The following is a 20,321-nucleotide window of genomic DNA, read 5'->3' on the forward strand; positions in this document are numbered from 1 at the left end:
TCAGGTGACAAAATCACCACTCCTTCCATCCCCCACTCACCCTGGCATTTGAGAATGACTAAGTTAAACTAGGATTAACATTGGAGACCGAAAAGGGCTTTTCCAACTCTCCAAATCAATGATGTAAAGAAAAATTTATAGGAAAAAAAGAGCAAAGGAAGCAGAAGGGAGATTTTCTCCTTAAAGAGAAAAGGATAGATATTTTAGATGAAAGTGAAATCTAAGTTAGGAGGTGAAATAGACAAAATAAGAAAATCCATACTTCTGAGGCATAAATTTTACTGATTACTCTGAACCAGGCATAGAGCAGAACAACACACAAACATACTCTCCCAGAATCTTCACTCAGTTCAGCGTGAGGGACTCTTCATGTTCCCATTATATGAATGAGGAAATGGAGGCTTAGAGGGACTTGGAAACTTCTCTGAGTTCTCAAAGATACTAAGCAGAGGCAAGGATTTTAATGTAAGTTTCTTAACTACAATTAACCATCTCCAACACAAGTAAAAAGTAACTTCCTCACTTTTTAATTTACTTATTTAATTACATCACCCTGGCTGGTGTGCCTCAGTGGATTGAGTGCCAACCTGTGAACTGAAAGGTAGCTGGTTCGATTCCCAGTCAGGGCACATGCTTGGGTTGCAGGCCAGGTCCCCAGTGTGGGGGGACATGCGAGAGTCAACCACACATTGATGTTTCTCTCCCTCTTTCTTCCTCCCTTATGATCTCTGAAAATGAATTAATAAAATATTTTTTAAATTACTTCTTTTAAATAACCAATGAAGATTACTCAAGGAAAAGGGAAAATAAGGCAGAGATTTTGCCCCTATTAAAAATAGATAATAGAAACAACACAATTTTGATCTAGGAGAAAAAAAGGCTTCTTTGCAGAAAGGAAAACAAAGTTGAATAAAAAGAGGCAAGAATTGGCATAAAGATAGACACATAGACCAATGGAATAGAATGAGATCCCGGAAATAAACTCTCTTCTCTAGGGTCAAATGATTTTCTACAAGGGTATCCAAACTATTCAATGGGGAAAGAACAGCCTTTTCAACATATGGTGTTGGGAAAACTGCATACCCATGTGCAGAAGAATGGAGTTGGTCTCTTACCTTGTACTATATACAAAATTTAATTCAAAATGGATCAAAGACCTAAAAAAGTAAGACCTAAAACTGTAACTCTCTTAGAAGAAAATAGGAGAAAAGATTCATGACATTGGATTTGGCAATGATTTCTTGGATGTGTAGAAAAGCACAGGTAGCACAAGTTTCTACTGGACTATATCAAAATTTGAGCCCTGGCCAGCATGGCTCAGTCAGTTAAAGACAAATACTGAGCCCTGGCTGGAGTAGCTCAGTGGATTGAGCGCGGGCTGCGAACTAAAGTGTCTCAGGTTCGATTCCCAGTCAGGGTACATGCCTGGGTTGCAGGCCATGACCCCCAGCAACTGCACATTGATGTTTCTTTCTCTCTCTCTCTCTATCTCCCTCCCTTCCCTCTCTAAAAATAAATAAATAAAAATTTTAAAAAAGACAAATACTGTGTGAGCCCAGTTGTGTGAATTATCTAGTGTAGTCAAACCCACAGAAATAAAAAAACAGGGAGTTGTTAGTTGTTTAATGGCTGTTAGTTTCAATTTTGCAAGACGAAAAATTTTTAGAGATTGATTACATAATAATGTGAATGTACTTAACAGTATTGAACTACAGACTTAAAAATGGTTAAGACAATAAATTCAATGTTATGTGTTACCACAATTAAAAAAAAAAGAATAGTAAAGACAAAAAATGAGACAAGAATTTTTCCAAGTCAGGGTCAATTTAAAGTGAAAACCAGCCCTGGCTGGTGTAGCTCAGTGGATTGAGAACAGGCCTGTAAACAAAAGGGTCACCGGTTTGATTTCTAGTCAGGGCACATGCCTGGGTTGCAGGCCAGGTCCCCAGTTGGGGGCACATGAGGGGCAACCACACATGGATGTTTCTCTCCTTCTCTTTCTCTTTCCCTTCCCCTCTCTCTAAAACACAATTTAAAAAAATAAAATAAAAAACAATTTTTAAAAAGAGTATAACACTAAAGCACTGTGGGGTCATTGGGGAGAGAAAAGGCTGGAATGCGCTGACTGTGTGAATGCTTCTATGCCCAATCTCCAAAAAGGCTGTGGAGGCTTTAAAATAAATCAAAATTAGCTGTAATCAAAATGTATTGAGTTTTTCAACTGTATAATTTACTTAAAGCCTCAAAACAAGCACAATAAAACCACCAGTGAAATGTTAAACATAACATCCATCACAGCAGTAAAAGGAAATTTAAAAGCCAACAACCCCGAACACATTTCCAACCTCACCCACACTTGACACAGACAGCTGACAGCCCTAGGAAACATAATGGAATGGGTGTGTCTGTGTTCCAGCTTATGGACACCAAAAATTGAATGTCATAGCTTTCATGTGTCACGAGTTATTATTCTTTTGTTTACAATTTAAAAACATAAAAATCATTCTTAGTTCATCAGCTATATATGAGGTGCATGGTGTAGTTTGTCGGCCCCTGCACTAAACACACTGGGCTGTTTTCCTGGGCCGTGGTCTTTGCACATGCTGTTCCTTCTGCCTAGGATGCTTTTCTCTTCACTATTGGTGTCACTAACTCTTGTCTTACAAAGAAGCATCATTTCCCCCTCCACATCCAAATAGTTCTCCTTGAAAGTCCTTGTAGCATCCTGCCCCATAGGATGTTCCCATGGGAAGTATGGTTTATAATTACACACTAACTTTTGCTAGTATTGTTCAATATTTGCCCACCACTAGACTGACAGCTCTGTAAGGGTAGGAGTTATTCTAGGTTGCTCACTTTGTCCCCAACATCTAACACTATGCTTGACATGTAGAAGGCACTCAATTAATATTGTTGAATGAATGAATGAATGTTGTTCCACAAAGTTCTCATTCATCTTACCCACCACCTGGAGTCCATCTTGGTGGTGGCCATCCTCAGCCAGTGAGAAGGGAACTAAACCTACACTGGCAACAGCTGCACTGTCAGGGGCAGGGTTGGGTGGGGAGGGGGGCGTTGTAGTTCTCATGCATGGGTCCATATTTGGCCAAACACATCCCATTTATAAATTGAGGGTTTCAGATAAGTTCAAGGATTCTTGAAAGGATCATTTTCCTGGTGGAAAATAACAAGGAACTTCTCAGCAGTTCTTTCCTTTTCAATTCTCATTTAATATTTTTAATTAATAACTAGGTAAAGTCTCCATTGGTGCTAATAAATCTTAAACACCTCTCTGAATTTCCCAAAGATAGAGCAAAGCTCCAAGCTCAGAAACTTCATGAAGCCACAACTTATACTAGAATTTTACTATTTTGTTTTTAAATTAACATACAATAAAATATTCTGGTGCATAGTTCTATGAGTTTGAACACATGCATAACTACTACCCCAATTAGGGTACAGAGCAGTTCTCTTACCCCAAACTGCCTTGTGCCACCCCTCTATAATCAACCCCTCCTCTCATTCTTTGCCCATCACTGATCCTACAGTTTTGCTTTTTCCAAAATGTCATATAAGTGGAATTGCACAGAATGTAGCTTCTTTCACACAACATAATCTAGCTAAAATTTAATGACATGGTTTGATTTTCCCTATATGTATGTGTGCATATAAATACATAGTCACCTACGTTTATAAGCCAGTGGTACAAGTTCCCCATTTACAATAATGACATCAGTTTCCTTTTAAAATAAACCTACTAGGTAAAAATAAAAAAATCATAGGTAAATGTTACTATGCATGGTAAGAAAAGTGGCGAAAAGGCCCTGGTCGGGTGGCTCTGTTTGTTTGAGTGTTGTTTCAATACACCAGGATTGTGAGTTAGATCCCAGTCAGGGCAAAGGGTCAGTCACATAAATAAGTGGAACAACAAGTCAATGTCTCTCTCTCTAAATAAATAAAAAATCAATAAATAAAAAAATTTAAAGTGGCCAAAGTTATGGAGGTAGAGTACAAATCACTAAATTTTGGAAACAATAGACATTATACAATAATATCATTGCATACTCGCCCCCTTCCTCCAACATACACACACACACACAAAATACAAGTCTGTGCTTCTAAAAATTCCCGAAATGGAAGGAAAAAAAGGTTTTTTTTCTTTTGAGCCAAAAGAAACGGTTCATCTAGGCGTTTCATTTCAACGAAGCTTTCATAATCACAGTCTGGAAGTTTCGATTCTTTTCTCCTGATCTTGGAAGGCCACTACAGGTCCCTAAGAGGTTGCCCAGGCACCAGGCCACCCAACACTCAAACACATCTACATCTGAGCTGAGATTCCGATTTTGTTTGTAAAGACTTCATTGTTCTTTCTGGGCTTGTCCTGTTAGCTTAACCATTACTGTGGCTGTCATCACTGATGTTGCTACAAACTAACATCTTAAATCCTTTACCTGCCTCAAGTACTATTTAGAACAAGGAAACAAAGGGAATGTAAACAGTTTATTGAAAGCATATGAGGGCATAAGCTCTAATCACCCGCTTAACAAAACTCTCCCATAACTAAACATTGGTCAGTACATGACCAATGTACTGGTCATGTACACAGGGCTTTTCAGCCTGTTTCTGCCTCTGACCCAGCACATTCATAGCCATGAGTTTGGGCCCTTCAAAAAATCAGGTCTCTGTGGGCAAAACAAAATACAAGCTATGGTAGGAGCAGAAAAATCTAAGATAAAATGGGTATGTCTTTTTGTTCTTTACTTATGTTTTCCCTTCACCAAGGAATTTACTAAATTTTCAATATACTTAATTCACAAGGAAAGGCAATTATACTTTATGAATGCAATAGACATGTAAGATTTTAGCTTGTTAAGCACATGAGGAAGTGAAAAATAAACATGATCTCATGAAGGGCATCATCTAGACATGGCAAAAATACATTCAGAGAATGAATTCCAATATATTTTGAAAATAAGAAATGGGAAACTTGGGACAATAGAGTTGGCAAATGTCACCAATTAATCTCTACTAGGAAAGTTCAAGAAGCTAAAATGGGATAATTCTTTTATGTACATGGATGTTTTGAAGCCTCTCAAATCCCATTACACTGGCGGGATGCCTCTTGTTTTACTATAATCCCTTCTCAGTGGGAATTTTCTAGGCCAAACTCTTCCCAGGGGTCTTGCCCTTGCTATAACCCTAACTACCACCACCCCATGCAAGTGACACCTTATGACAAGACTTTCTTTCTTGTGTATAAGACTGCCATCAAAGACAGTGAAAGCCACAGGCCTTAGGTATAAAGACAATTGATGCACCGGAATTGCAGGACAGTGTTTGCACTGTGGTGTCTGTTTGAATTGCAGTGTGTGTGGTTAGCTGATATTCTATTTTAGACAGAGGTCAGTGGAAGCCATGTGTCTAGGGCAGTGATTCTCAATCAGTGCAGTGTTGCCCTTGATAGCGGATTGCAAGTGTCCGGAAGCATATTTGGTTGTCACAACTTGCAGCAAGTGGTATGACATTGGCATCTATTATGCAGAGGCCAGGGAGGCTGCTAAATATCCTACAATGCCCAGGATAACCCCTTACAAAAAACAGAACTATCTGGCCCAAAATGCCATTAGTGGCAAGGTTGAGAAACCCTAACCTACAGGAGTGATCATCTCGGGCAATGCTGTCCAATAGAAGTCTCTGATGATAAACTCATTCTATACGGGGCTGTCCAACACGGAAGCTACTAGGCACACGTATCTACTGAGTACTTAAAGTATGGCTAGTGCAGCCCAGGAACTGAATTATTTTATCCTCACCCGAAGATACATGTATTGATTTTAGAGAGAGAGGAACGTGGGGAGGAGAGATACATTGATGTGAGAGAGAACCATCAATCAGTTGCCTTCCTATGTGCCCCAACCATGGACTGAACCCACAACCTAAGTATGTGCCCACTGGGGATCGAACCTGAGATCTTTCCAAGCACGGGACGATGGTCCAACCAACAAACCCACACTGGCCATGGCCCTGAATTTTTAACTTTATTTGATCTTAATTGATCTTATTTTAAATAGCCATAAGTGGCTTATGGGGCTATCATATTTTACAGGACAAGTCTAGGGAAGAATAGAGCCCAAAGGAACTACAACACTTAAACTGTGCTGATCGGTATGCATCCGGGAGTATCAGCTGAGGTGCTGTGACACTCACTTGGGAGCTTGCTGGAGATTAGGATGGGAGTGCTGTGGATCACTGGGTGACCAACTCATGCCAGTTTGTCCAGACCCTTCTCAGGTATAGCACTGGAGGTTCCATGTCCTTGGAACCTGGAAGAACCACCTAGCTCAGGTCCTATTCACAGGAGTTTTGATTCAGTGACTGAATTCAGGGTGGGACCTGGGAATTTGCCTTTTTGTTGGATTTACTGGCAATTCTTCTGTATGCCAAGGTTTGAAAATCACTGCAGATCTTCAGGTTATGGAAGCTGCAAGAAGCAGGTGGAGAGGTGGGGGGGGGGGGGGAGAATCTGAGGATTGCCTGTGTCCTGGCAGCTCCATGCCTTATTGCCTGGCTGCAATGTCCCAGCCCACCCAGGGGAAGAAGGACCCATCTCTGGGGCAGTTGGAGACAATATGAGGTGCACACCATGGTTCTTGCATCCACTGAGACCTCTTAGAAGGAGTGGGCTCCTCTGCTACCCGAGGAAGGACTGCTTCCTGGAGACCTGCAGGCCATGGAAACCCTCTATGCCCCTTTCCCACTGTCCATGTGCTCAGAATCCTGTCAGGAGCAGTGAAAAATGATAAACATTAATGCCCTCTGGGGCTAGGGATTCCCACCTTTCTCCATCAGAAAGGCAGGCAGGGGCAGTAAAGCCAGGCCAAGCCTACCCTGTGGCTTGGGTCTGTGTTTGGCTCCCCTCTGTTAGGAGAAAAAAGACCTCCTTCTGGATTCACCCCTAGGACTTAGAAGCTTAATTCCTTTTTTTTACGCTAATGGTTTATTTTATTTTGCCCTTTTAAACATTTTTTTTCAGTTACAGTTTACATTCAATATTATTCTGTATTAATTTCATATGTACAGCATAATGTTAGAGAATCATGTACTTTACAGAGTGTCTACTGATACATAGTTATTACAACATTATTGACTGTATTCTCTATACTGTCATTTATATTTCTGTGACTATTCTACAACTACTAATTTGTACTTCTTAATCCCTTCACCTTTTCCACCCAGCCCCCTGACCTCTCTTCTCTCTGTCAACCATCAGTCTGTAGAAGCTTAATTCTTAATCAAACTAATTCAGATCCCCATAATATAATAGTCCTTATACTACCTATTTAAACAAACACTATGTAACACAACCCACATATTATTGTTCCTGATTTGCAGACAGAAAAACAAAAGTAGAAACCAATGATAACAAGGCAATTAACATGTATGTGCCAGGCAGACACTGTTATGAGAACTTGACAGGTGTTACTATCAAATCCTTATAACAGGTGCTATTATTACCCTTGTTTTACTAAGAAGAATACTGAGGCACAGAGAGACTAAGTAACGTGGCCAGGAAACACAGCCAGTAAAAACTGGAGCTTGGATATAAAACCAGGTAAACCAATTCCAAATTGGCATCATTGTGCTTTATAGTTCCCAAAGACATTAAGTAACTTGCCAGAAGTTAAATGGCTTCTCCATGACCAGGGCTAGAACCTAGGTCTACAGAACTCCTGCATGAACTTCCTACAGAAGTCCTGCCTGCCACATGACAGTGAGCCACATGACAAATTTGGTTTGTCCTTGATTGGTCACACAACGAATTTCTTGAAGTGGTTCAGGAGGAAGAAACAAAATGTTAAATATCATATTATGTTCAGAACATAACAAAAGAAAGTTCAATCTGATTCAAGATGGCAGACTGAGGCTGATGGGCAGAACTTTCCTCCCTCCTAAAGTCTCAATGAAGTTACAGAAAATGTATATATCAGGAATAAATCCATAATAATGTAAAGAACAAGAGGGACACAATCATTGGATAGAGATGATAATGAATCTCCAAAATACAGAAAGTAAATGGATGCATGGATGGGTAAGCCAGGGTGGAGGAAGCTGTAGATCAGAACAGCACCAGGGGAAGACAGGCAGAGGTGGGACATGCCACCCAGTTCAGTGCCAGGAAGGTACCAAGCCCTGGGCAGGCAGGTAGGGATTGCCTGCGCAGGCTGTGAGGCAGTAATTGGCGTATTTAAATTTGATAGAGAACAAACAGGCTGCTTCCATTCTGATACCGACAGGGTGCCCTTTGATTTTAGAATGGACACCATGTAGTAAAGAACTTAACCTTATCTAAAGAGGAGTCTGGGCTTTGCCCTCAGCTACTGGGAGGTCATCTCCACGCCTGCAAAATTCTGAGGAAAAATGACTATCTCAGATCCTGTGCCCAGTCAAACTACAAAAGCAAGTGTGAGGGCTGAAGCAGAGACATGTACAGATAGGTAAAGTGTAAGAAAGCTTATCATTCGTACACTTGTTCATTTAAAAATTGCTTGAGGGTAAGCTGAAGCAAGACAAGGAGGCAGTGGAAAGAAATCACAACGGTCCTGAAAGGAGTTGGTGCAGATTACACCACCTCACAAAGAGGATGAGCAAGAGCCTGCATGATCTCCGAGACATGGGCACAGTTGTGTGTGTCTTCTCTGTCAACAAGAAAAAATTAAAGAAGCGTAGAAACTCTAAGCTATCTCCCAAAAGCTGGATAAGAAAGTCATGATCTTAATATGAAATAACTAAACTCTGACCTGACTGAGTAATTCAGGAAGCTCATGAAAAGGAAACCCAGTTCACTGGGATTTTAGAGTCAGTTTCCTTCAGGGGCTCAGGTTTAGTAACAATGACATGTCCCTCTTTTTATTTCATAAATACTTTTTAGTACCATATATCAGTCATTTTTTTAGGTTTCTAGTAATAGAACAGTGGTCATCATGGCCCTGGAGAGTACCAGAGTAGTGAATTTTTTTTCTAGAAAGTAGCATATTTTGGGGAACTCATACCTTTTCTTAATTTTATATGCAAGGGTGTTTTTGGTTTATGTAAAAGACTAGTCTTACATGTCCTTTTCTATGACCCACCTTCCCTAATATGCACATAACTGTAACCTTGTAGCCATGTATATTAATTTTCAACTTTATAATCCACTCAAAGACAATGCAAGAAACATACCATTGTAGTTAATAGAACAGGGTATACTTATTTATAAACCACAATAAGTAAACATATGGCTTAGCTTCTAGGAGTAGATAAATAGATTGGAGAAGAATTACCAGCTAAGAATATCCAGATAATTTCTTCATCCTAAGTGGTGAGTCAGAAAATATTGTCCCAAGGCCATGGAACTAAGTATATCATCCCTGGCAGTGGTTCTCAACTGGGGGTAATTTTGCCCCAATGGACATTTGGCTAAGTCAGGCAATTTGTTGGTTGTCCCAACTGGAATGCGTGTATGTGTGGGCTTCTGGCATCTAGTGGGGTGGAGGCCAGGGATGCTGCTTAACATCTTACCGTGCCCAGGGAAGCCCCCACAGCAAAGAATTATCCCAGCTAATACAGCAATAGTGCAAAGGTTGAGAAACCCTGATTTATAGCTACAAAAGGAACACATCTTAAAAATATAAATAATAAAACTGGGAAAGAAGGAATGGCACTGGGGAACAGAAGAGAAGTGAGAGGGAATAAAGTGTAAGTGAGAAAAATTCCCAAGCTTTCATATAGCAGAATCAACACACACTACGGACATATGACAAAGCAAGAAATCCTTTAGATTTCTGGTGATGACCAGTGAAAGAACTAAAAAAGAAAGGGTTAAACGTGATTCCTTTGGCCAGGTGAGATTTGAGGTAGGAGACAGGAAAAGGAACACTTAAGTTTCTTGTCTACCTTTTTGTATAATGACATATTTTTTTCATTTTAATTGTTGTTCCAGTACAGTTTTCTGTCTTTTACTCCCATCCCAGCTCCCCTCCAGCCCTCCCCAGCACCCTCCCATTTCCACCCCCTCCTAATTTTTGTCCATGTGTCCTTTATATTTGTTCCTGTAAACCTTCCCTCTTTTCCCCTAAAATTCCCTCTCCTCTCCCCTCTGGTCACTGTCAGCCTGTCCTCTATTTCAGTGTCTTTGGTTATATTTGGCTTGTTTGTTTGTTTTGTTGTTTAGGTTCCTGTTAAAGGTGAGATCATATGGTATTTGTCTTTCACTGCTTGGCTTATTTCATTTAGCATAATGCTTTCCAGTTCCATCCATACTGTCTCAAAGGGTAGGAGCTCCTTCTTTCTTCCAGATGCATAGAATTCCGTTGTGTAAATGTACCATAGTTTTTTGATCCACTCATTTACTGATGGGCACCTGGGTTGCTTCCAACACTTGGCTATTGTAAATTGTGCTGCTATGAACATTGAGGTGCATAGGTTCTTTTGGATTGGTGTTTCAGGATTCTTAGGATATAATCCTAGCAGTGGAATTGCTGGGTCAAAAGGCAGATCCATTTTTAGTTTTCTTAGAAAATTCCAAACTGTTTGCCACAGTGGTTGAACCAGTCTGCAGTCCCACCAACAGTGCACTAAGGTCCCCTTTTCTCCACAACCTCTCCAACACTTGTTGTTTGTTGCTTTGTTTATGATGGACATTCTGGCCGATGTGAAATGGTATCTCATTGTGGTTTTAATTTGCATCTCTCTGATAGTTAGCTATACTGAGCATCTTTTCATGTGTCTCTGGATCCTCTGTATGTCCTCCTTGGAGAAGTGTCTGTTCAAGTTCTTTGCCCATTTTTTTATTGGGTTGCCTGTCTTCTTGGAGTGGAGTCATGTGAGCGCTTTATATTTTGGAGATTAAACCCTTGTCTGAGGTATCATTGGCAAACATGTTTCCCATACAGTTGGTTCTCTTTTTATTTTAATACTGTTTTCTTTAGCTGTGCAGAAGCCTTTTATTTTGATGAGATCCCATTTGTTTATTCTTTCCTTTATGTCCCTTGGAACAGAGAGCCCAGAAATAAACCCAAGTCTCTATGTCAATTAATATTCGACAAAGGGGGCAGCAACATAAAATGGAGTAAAAATAGCCTCTTCAACAAATGGTTTTGGGAGAACTGGATGGCTACGTGCAAAAAAATGAAACTTGAGCACCAAAAATACACAAAATGTATATACACTTACACCATACACAAAAATTAATTCAAGGTGACAAAAGATTTAAATATAAGTCGTGACACCACTGAAGTCCTAGAGGAGAATACAGGTAGGGAAATCTCAGATACTTCACGCAGCAACAATTTGACATATTTTTGATGTGCATATATCTCTAATGAATTTTTGAAAATAAGATATATTATGTCAACAAATCCAAATAAAAAATACAAAAATTAAGTAGGGACTTAAAAATGCAAAGAACTGATTGGGGGAGGTTTGGGGCAATCCAGTCACTGATGACCACCTGAGTACAGGGGTTTGAAACAGCATATTGATGCTTAGGTTGGAATATAGTATCATAAATGCCCCTTCCTCTCAGGGAAATGAATTTGCTCTTTTTCAACTCATTTGTTCACATTTGTATCTTGATGTTGGTCATCTTTTTGCTCACAATGGGTAAGCATGACGTGAAACTTGGGAAATTTCTAGATTCAGTGTCTTTTGCATTGGGGGCAGCAGTAGGATAAAGGAGTGAGTCGCTGACCTGGGACAGAATTTGAGGGGTATCAAAAATCCCAGTAATCAAGATAAATACTATTTTAAAACAGTATTTTTTAAAGCAGAAAATAATGCAAAATTCCATGAGGAACCAAATTATCAACATTTTCAATAAAGACTTGATTAAGATTACCGATTTGCCTTTTTGCTCTAATTTGGCTTAGCTCCATGCTGATTGGCAGGCAGGACCCTGAAATCCAAGTGTTCTGTGAGTCTCATGCTGCCAGCTACTGTCATCCCACCCCAGGAATGACAGTTTCTGTGGCAAGTAAAATCATCTTCCTGGAGACCACTACCTACTTCCTCTCATTTTAAAACTATTCCTTTGATTGCACAATTTATAAAACAATTCTCTATCTCTACTGCAGGGGAAAATTCTGCCTCTCCTTTGAAAAGCCATTAGTTTGTGTTTATTGGGGGAGCTAATACAGGAAAGAATCAGAGGGGATTCTGATTCTTGTGAATTACAGAAATAGGACTTTCTTCTCTTAAGTGATACCTACTCAAATTCAAGCGCCATAGGAGCTGGAACAGAAATACAAAAATCTCACCCAATTTATTTCTTTACCTATGATTAAGAAGTGTCCTTCCTAGAAATGACCCTATCTAGTGATTTGAATTCTCTCAGCTGGTGTTTAACTTTGTAACATTGACCCTTAGGGGCTGGACATTAACCCAAGCTGTAAACTAGTCTTATCCTCCACCACTCCATTCCAGGAAACTATGGCAAGCATCAAGTGATTCGCTGATGTTTAAACCTTGACTCCGATGATCCTGTGTTCTGGAAGACCATTTACCCATAACTTACTTGAGTACAGGCATTGTGCTATACCTTCCTCATTCATTAGCCATTGAACCCTCAGGCAACCTTATGGAGAAACTTTATTATACCCACTTCATTATGATTAAAGTGAGGTCCAGAGAGGTTTGTCCAAAGTCACACAGCTAAACAGAGGCAGAATAGGATTCAAACCCTTTCCTCTCTGAACTTTGATCATCATCATCAACATTGGTTGTTATCAGAGAAAGATGATAAATAGAAGGAAAAGGAGAAAGAGTTAAAGGAAAAACTTATTGAGTACTCACAGTACACCATATTTTCTTTTACATTTTTTAAGTATATTTTATTGAATATGCTATTATAGTTGTCCCATTTTTTCCTCCCCTTTATTCCCCTCTGCCCTGCATCCCTCCTCTGACCAGCATTCCCCCGACCCTTAGTTCATGTCCATGGGCCATACACAGAAGTTATTTGGCTTCTCCATTTCCAATACTATTCTTAACCACCCTGTGTCTATTTTGTACCTACCATTTATGCTTCTTATACCCTATACCTTTCCCTCCCCCTTATCCCCCTTCCACTCCCCACTAGTAACCCTACATGTGATCTTCATTTCTGTATTTCTGTTCCTGTTCTAGTTGTTTGCCTAGTTTGTTTTTGTTTTTTAGGTTTGGTTGTTGAGAGTTGTGAGTTTGTTGTCATTTTACTGTCCATAGTTGTGATCTTCTTCTTTTTCTTAGTTCAGTCCCTTTAACATTTCATATAATAAGGGCTTGGTCATGATGAACTCCTTTAACTTGACCTTTTCTGAGAAGCACTTTATCTGCTCTCCATTCTAAATGATAGCTTTGCTGGATAGAGCAATCTTGGATGTAGGTCCTTGCCTTTCATGACTTGGAATACTTCTTTCCAGCCCCTTCTTGCCTATGAATTTTCTTTTGAGAAATCAGCTGTTAGTCTTATGGGAACTCCTTTGTAGGTCACTCTCTCCTTTTCTCTTGCTGCTTCTAAGATTCTCTCCTTCTCTTTAATTTTGGGTAATGTAATTATGATGAGCTTTGGTGTATTCCTCCTTGGGTACACCTTCTTTGGGACTTTCTGAGCTTCCTAGACTTCCTGGAAGTTTATTTCCTTTGCCAGACTGGGGAAAGTCTCCTTCATTATTTTTTCAAATAAGTTTTCAGTTTCTTGCTTTTCCCCTTCTCCTTCTGGCACCCCTATGACTCAGATGTTAGAACATTTAAAGTTGTCTCAGAGATTCCTAAGCCTATCCTCATTTTTTGAATTCTTATTCTTCATTCTATTCTGGTTGAATGTTTATTTCTTCCTTCTGTCCCAAACCATTGGCTTGAGTCCCGGTTTCCTTCTCATCACTGTTGGTTCCTTGTATATTTTTCTTTATTTCACTTTGTATAGCCTTCACTTCTTCCTCTATTTTGTGACCATACTCAACCATTTCTGTGAGCATCCAGTGTTTTAAACTCTGCATCTGATAGGTTGGCCATCTCTTCATCCATTATTTCTATTATTGGAGTTTTGATCTATTCTTTCATTTGGGCCATATTTCTTTGTCTTGGCATGCCTGTTACATAGTAAGGGGCAGAGCCTTAGGTATTCACCAGGGCAGAGCAACCCACATTACTGCATTGTGATGCTGTATATGGGGGAGGGATCAGAGAGGACACAATGCTGCTTGCTTGGCTCTAGGCCAGCTTTTAGTCACTTCCCCTGCTACCCACAAGCAAATTGGGCCCTTCTGGTACTGATTGCCAGGTGGGTGGGTTTGTATCCATTCTAGAACCCTGGGGGTCTCTCCAACAAACTCTCCTGTGAGGCTGGGAGTTTCTCCCACCACCTCAACCCCCACAGATTTTTTACAGACAAAGGTTTTGAGACTTTCTTTTCCCGTGCTGGAACCCCAGGTTGCTTGGTTTGTCTCACTCCCAAGTTGTTCCTCCTGGTTTATCTGCACACAAATGTGGGACCACCAGCCGCTGCCTCATCTGTCCAGTCCTCAAGCTGCCACCTTGTGGTGCATCCTCTCCACCCTGGCTGCCCAGCTCTGCCTCTCCTACCAGTCTGGGTGAATGTTTCTTCTTTAATTCCTTGGTTGTTGGACTTCCATACAGTTCAATTTTCTGGCAGTTCTGGTTATTTTTAAAAATTTGTTGTTGTCCTTCTTTTGGTTATTCAAGGAAGCAGTGTATCTACCTTTATCTCCATCTTGGCCAGAAGCGCACCATATTTTTTTATTAGCCTTAATATCCACCCATACAGGTGGATATTACCATACTACCCATTCTGCAAAGAAGCAAACTAAGGCCGTAAAAGTATAGTAACTCACCAGACTCTCACAGTTAGGACCCAGGGAAGCCCAGATTTTGATTCAGGCAGACAGTCCTAGAGCTTTCTCTTACAGCCAACATATGCTTCCTTGCCCCCCACTTCCCCATAGCCATTCTTTCCTCTAACAAATATTTATTGTACATTTTTCTGTACTTGGCATCTGGCTAATGATAAGCTACAAGACAGCCCCCATTTCAGTTCTCCTCCCATGACACCTTCCCAAGGGTTTCCCATTATTCTGTGTCCCCAACACCCCTTCAAAGCACCCTCTTTGACCCCTGGGAACATACAGGTATTTCCTCTCCACTACATAGAGATAATGAGTCCTCTTTTTCTACTGACCCATCTTTTCTGCCTTAAACACAGCCCCATTTAATCTTAGTCATGCTGCTGGGATAACAGGGAGGGGATGTTTACCAGTTTGTGATCATTTTATGCCACCCTGGTTATCATGTCCCCCTTTGCTAGCCAATGAATAACTGGGTCTCACCCATTAAACGCAGATCAGTGCTCGACCCCCAACATCATGGCTGTTCCACGGCCTCTGTGTCCTGGGTTTAAGGAGAAGAAGCCCTAACTCCAGGACCAAATTGTGTATTTCTTTCTTCCTGAACCTCAGCCCTTCGCTGTCAATGCTCTTTTGGCCTCAGTGCAGTAAAAAGAACAAAGTCCTTTCTAGAGGCTATTTTATGCTGTGGACACCATAAGGAAGTAAGTCGCATTGGTTGTATCCTCCTCCCTCCCCTCCAGAAAGTGAGGCGAAGTGGAAAGAGGCAATCCACGAGATACTCTCGTGCACCGACCACTTTGTCCTGCAGATGTAGCTCCTGGGGCAACATTCAGACTTTGCAAGTTTATCTGCACAATCGTGATGGCATTCCTTCCAGGAATAAAGGGATAGGCAGCATAAAACCAGCCCACATTTCAAGGCAGGCTGACTTGAATCACCTGATGATTCAAGCACTTTCCATAGCACTTTACAGCTGCACTGCCCTGAGATGACTCTACCCTTCTGCAGAATGGAGACAATATACCTCCTCAGAGTGTAGGTAAGAGAAAAATGGGTTGACCTTGAAAATGGCTGGACCATTTTAATGCTCAGTTATTAATAACTACCTAAAACTCAAGTTCCTAGAGAGAACTCCAGCCAATAGACAATCTGCAATGCACAGTTATCTCTAGGAAGGAGATTGTTCAGATGGGAAGAAAGATAAAAACATTTTCCTCTAGTAAAGTGTTTCTCCCCTTCTATTTCCCTACTTATTTTTAAAAAACATTATTTATTTTTAGAGAGAAAAGGAAAGAAACATCAACATGCAAGAGAAACATTGAATGGTTGTGTCTTGCATGCTCTCAACTGGGGACCTGGCCTGCACCCCAGGCATGTGCCCTGACCGGGAATTAAACTGGTGACCTTTCGGTCTGCAAGGTGATGCCCAACCCCTTGAGCCACACCAATACATATTTACATATTGTGACTTATGACACATATTAGGCCATACAAACTGTAATTATATCTTCTTCCTCTGTCTGCAGGTAGATTGTAAATTGGCAAGTGAGGTAGTTTCTGGAGTGAGAAACTGGACAGCTGGGGACATATAAGAAGGGAGAGATTTTTCAATATTTGCTTAGCCATCTTCTGGAATTTATACCATGCAGAAGTGTAACATTCAAAATTAAATTAAATTTTTGAAAAAAAATTTTGCTGTGAATTGCACACAGTTTGGGTAGCATGATCTCATTTTTGTTAAAGACAACTTTTAAAAATCTATATTAGTATATCTGGGGGTGGGGGCGAGAAACCTAAATGAAATACATGAAACAATGAATATCACTAGAGGATGAAATTGCAGTTTCTCATATCCTTTGCAAATATTTTACAAGGCATACAATTTTTAAAAAATTTATTAATTAATTTTTATTATTTTTTTAGAGAGGAAGGGTGAGAAGAAGAGATATCGATTTGTTGTTCCACTTATTTATGCATTCATTGGTTGACTCTTGTATGTGCCCTGACCCAGGACCAACCCCAAACCCTGGCGTGTCAGGATGACACTCTAACCAACTTAACTAGCCCATCAGGACCTATAAGAAATAAATGCTTAAAGTAACTTGTACATGCATTATATTTTTAATCAGATAAAACAATAGAAAGAGTAAAAGAAAAAGAACTAGGCTTTCTCAGCTTCAGTGCCATCTTCTTAGAAACCTCCACGCCATGAGAGCCAAGTGAAGGAAGAAGCGAATGCTAGTCTGAAGTGCAAGGAAGAAAGATGAGACAGAGGACCAAGTAAACAGCTAACTTGTGCATCCATAGAAGTCACAGGAGCAGAAATAAGGGAAGTCAGAGGCAGGGACACTGGTACAAATCGTTGGATGGCATGCCTGCTGTCTAGAACTTCTCAATGGACCCGTATGATTGTGGAAACCACTTTTTGAGAGACACACTCTGCTCATACAAAAACAGTCCCTTTTGTCCTTTGCCTTGCACCTGTGACATTCTAGACTAGTTGGTCTTAATTGTGCCTGAATGCAATGTGTGCAATAAACCATCTCTTTTGTCTTAGTTGAGGAGAAAAAAGAAAAAGAACTAGTTCCAACACCCCTGGGGTGCTCCTAAGTTTTGGAAGTGAAGAAGAGAGAGAACTTTCAGGCAGCAGAAGGTGCTGGCAGCACCAGCACAGGAAGCAGATCCTCAATAGGGGAAGACAAAGGAATCTGGGCAAGGAAAGAAGGGGGCGTGAACTGCAATGGTGGCAGTGGAATGGGAAATGATGAGCAGTTGGGAGAGAAGAAAAGATAATGCTCTGTGTCATTGGACAGATTCTTTTCTTTTTAGGACATGCTCATTGTTTTTTAATAAAGATTTTATTTATTTTTACAGAGAAGGGAAGGGAGGGAGAAAGAGAGGGAGAGAAACATCAATGTGAGAGAGAAACATCAGTGATTGGTTGCCCCTCACACACACACCAACCAGGGACCAAACCCAAAAGCAGGTATATGTCCTGACCAGGAATTGAACAGGTGACCTTTTGTTTTGCGGACAACGCCCAACCAACTGAGCCACACTGGTCAGGGCCCATCACCATTGATTTTAGAGAGAGTGGAAGGGATGGAGAGGGAGAGAATCATCGGTGCAAGAGAGAAACGTATTACTTTCCTCACAGCAGCCCTATTAATTAGGTATATTATAATCATCCCTGAAACACAGATTAAGTAACTTGGCCCAGGTCATACAGCTAAAAAGTGGCAGAGGCAACATTACAACTGGGGCAGCCTGGCTCTGGAGCCCAGGTTCCATAGATCATTAGAGCTGGGGCTTAGCACAACTCTTGGCACAGAGTATGCAGAACAAATGTTAGCGACTCAAACAATATTAAAAAGTTAGGATCCCTACTCCCACCAAGTGCCCACATCAAAGGATGGAGGTTCCTAAGCAGAGAGCACAGTGCTCTTCCCATCACTTGCCAGTTTTATTGTCCCCAGAAACTGGCCTGGCACATTTATGGGCAGCACTTGCCCTATCAGAATACAAAATTCCAAAGATGTGACAGATGGGGATCCCTGGAATAAAACACTCTAGATAAGAAGAGTCTCAAGGAAAGGACAGTTTATTTAATTCTCCTTGGAGGGTTTTCCCTACACATCAGGAGACCCTAAGGATAGGAAGCAACATCAAACATTCAATAACACAAGCAACAATAGTTGCTGTGTACGAGTATGCGGTCTAGATATTGTATTAAATGATGTCCAGACATGAGTTCAGATTAGCCTTCCAACAACCCTGTGAGGTCCTATTATTGTGCCCATTCAACAGATCAGGGACCTGAGGCTCTGAAAGCAACCTGCCAAAGCCCTGGAACTTGGAAGCACTTAGACATGATATTTGAACCTGGGTCCAGCTAAAATAACCTCTGCATAACTGTCTTTGCCACCTGCAATTCTCCTCCTAAAAGCCTCATCTGCCAATAGGGAATCAGCTGAAGTGGAGAGGACTTTGTGCCCTGTATGTACAACAAAAGGGTACCAGGTCCTCGTGACAGCCTCTTTGTGTACTAGATGGAAAGCAGGACACCAGGTGATACCCCTCCCTTTGCACTGAGCAAGGGGGACTTCTCAGGAGTGTTCCAGAGGGCAAATGGGGCCTGGTTCTGTGGACTCCACAGAAAGCAGGAAAGCAACTTGATTACCTCTCATCTTCCCCTTCCAGCCTCCACTCTCCTCTCTGCCGCTTCTAAATGCCTGCTATGCCAACCCTCCACTCTTGGAGTGGGCAATCAGTAATCACTGTAGCCAGAGTTTACTGAGTACCTGCTAAGTGTCAGCACTGTGCTGAGTGCTTTATCTTACGTTGTCTCCATCTTATAGTTAAGGAAATTGAGGAACAGAAGAGTTAAATAACTTGCCACATTCATCCTACCAGGATGTGATGGAACCTGGATCAGGCGTCAAGACCACACAGACTTTATAATCAAACAGACCTGGGTTCAAATGTTGGCTCTTCTACCAACCTTCTGTGTAACATCCCACACGTTACCTAACCTCTCTGAACATCAGTCTACTCATCAGTAGTATGGGACTAAAATTGGTTGTTGTAAAGGTAAACAGTAATATGCCTTATTCATTCGACAAGTATTTATTGAACATTTACTTTGTTCACTGGAGATGTAGCTGCAAACAAACCAGGAGAAAAAAAAAAATCCTGTCCTTCTGGCATACACACACTAGGAGGTAGGCATTTATGTGTTAGTTCAGCTAATCCTTACAATAACCCACAGTTTAGGCACTGTTTTTGCACCCATTTCACAGATAGAAGGAATCTCAGAATCAGTTTACTGCCCCTTCCATGCCCTCCAAGAAATAGTGGACCTGGACTAGATGTTAATGTTGGCTCTGAAGTTTAGCTTTCTGGGTTCAAATCCTGCTGTTTCCATCTCATTGTTGTGGCCAAGTCACTTAACCTGTCTGGGCCCACATCTCCTCATAGGTAAAATGGGCCCGGGAGCCACTATCCCAGGAAATTATCCCACGGGAAATAACATCTAACATTTAGGAACTGTTTCTTGGGCCTCCAGCACACAGAAATTCTATGAGGAACATCTTATTTTTAGCCTTAAAAATTAAATAAAAATACAAAAAACAAAGATAGAAATTGTAGCCCAGAGAAGGTAAGCAACTTGCTCAGAGGCGATTCTAAAGCCCGCTCTCTGAACCAAGTTGCCGCGCAAAGTTCACCTGGTCGGGCACCGTTGAGTAAACTCCCGATTAATGGGTGCGATTATTTTTTTCTTCCTGCAACCTCGGGGCAGCCTGAATGGGGGCGACCGACTGTGTGCCCTCCTCTGAAACTTTGCGAACGCAGAGGGACGCATGCGGCCGCCAGAGCTGGAGCCGCGGACGGAGCTGGGGCCCCCACCCCCACCCCCACTCCCCTCTTCTGTCTCCATCTCCT

This window comes from Phyllostomus discolor, chromosome 3, assembly GCF_004126475.2.
Source record: "Phyllostomus discolor isolate MPI-MPIP mPhyDis1 chromosome 3, mPhyDis1.pri.v3, whole genome shotgun sequence".
Classification (NCBI taxonomy): domain Eukaryota; kingdom Metazoa; phylum Chordata; class Mammalia; order Chiroptera; family Phyllostomidae; genus Phyllostomus; species Phyllostomus discolor.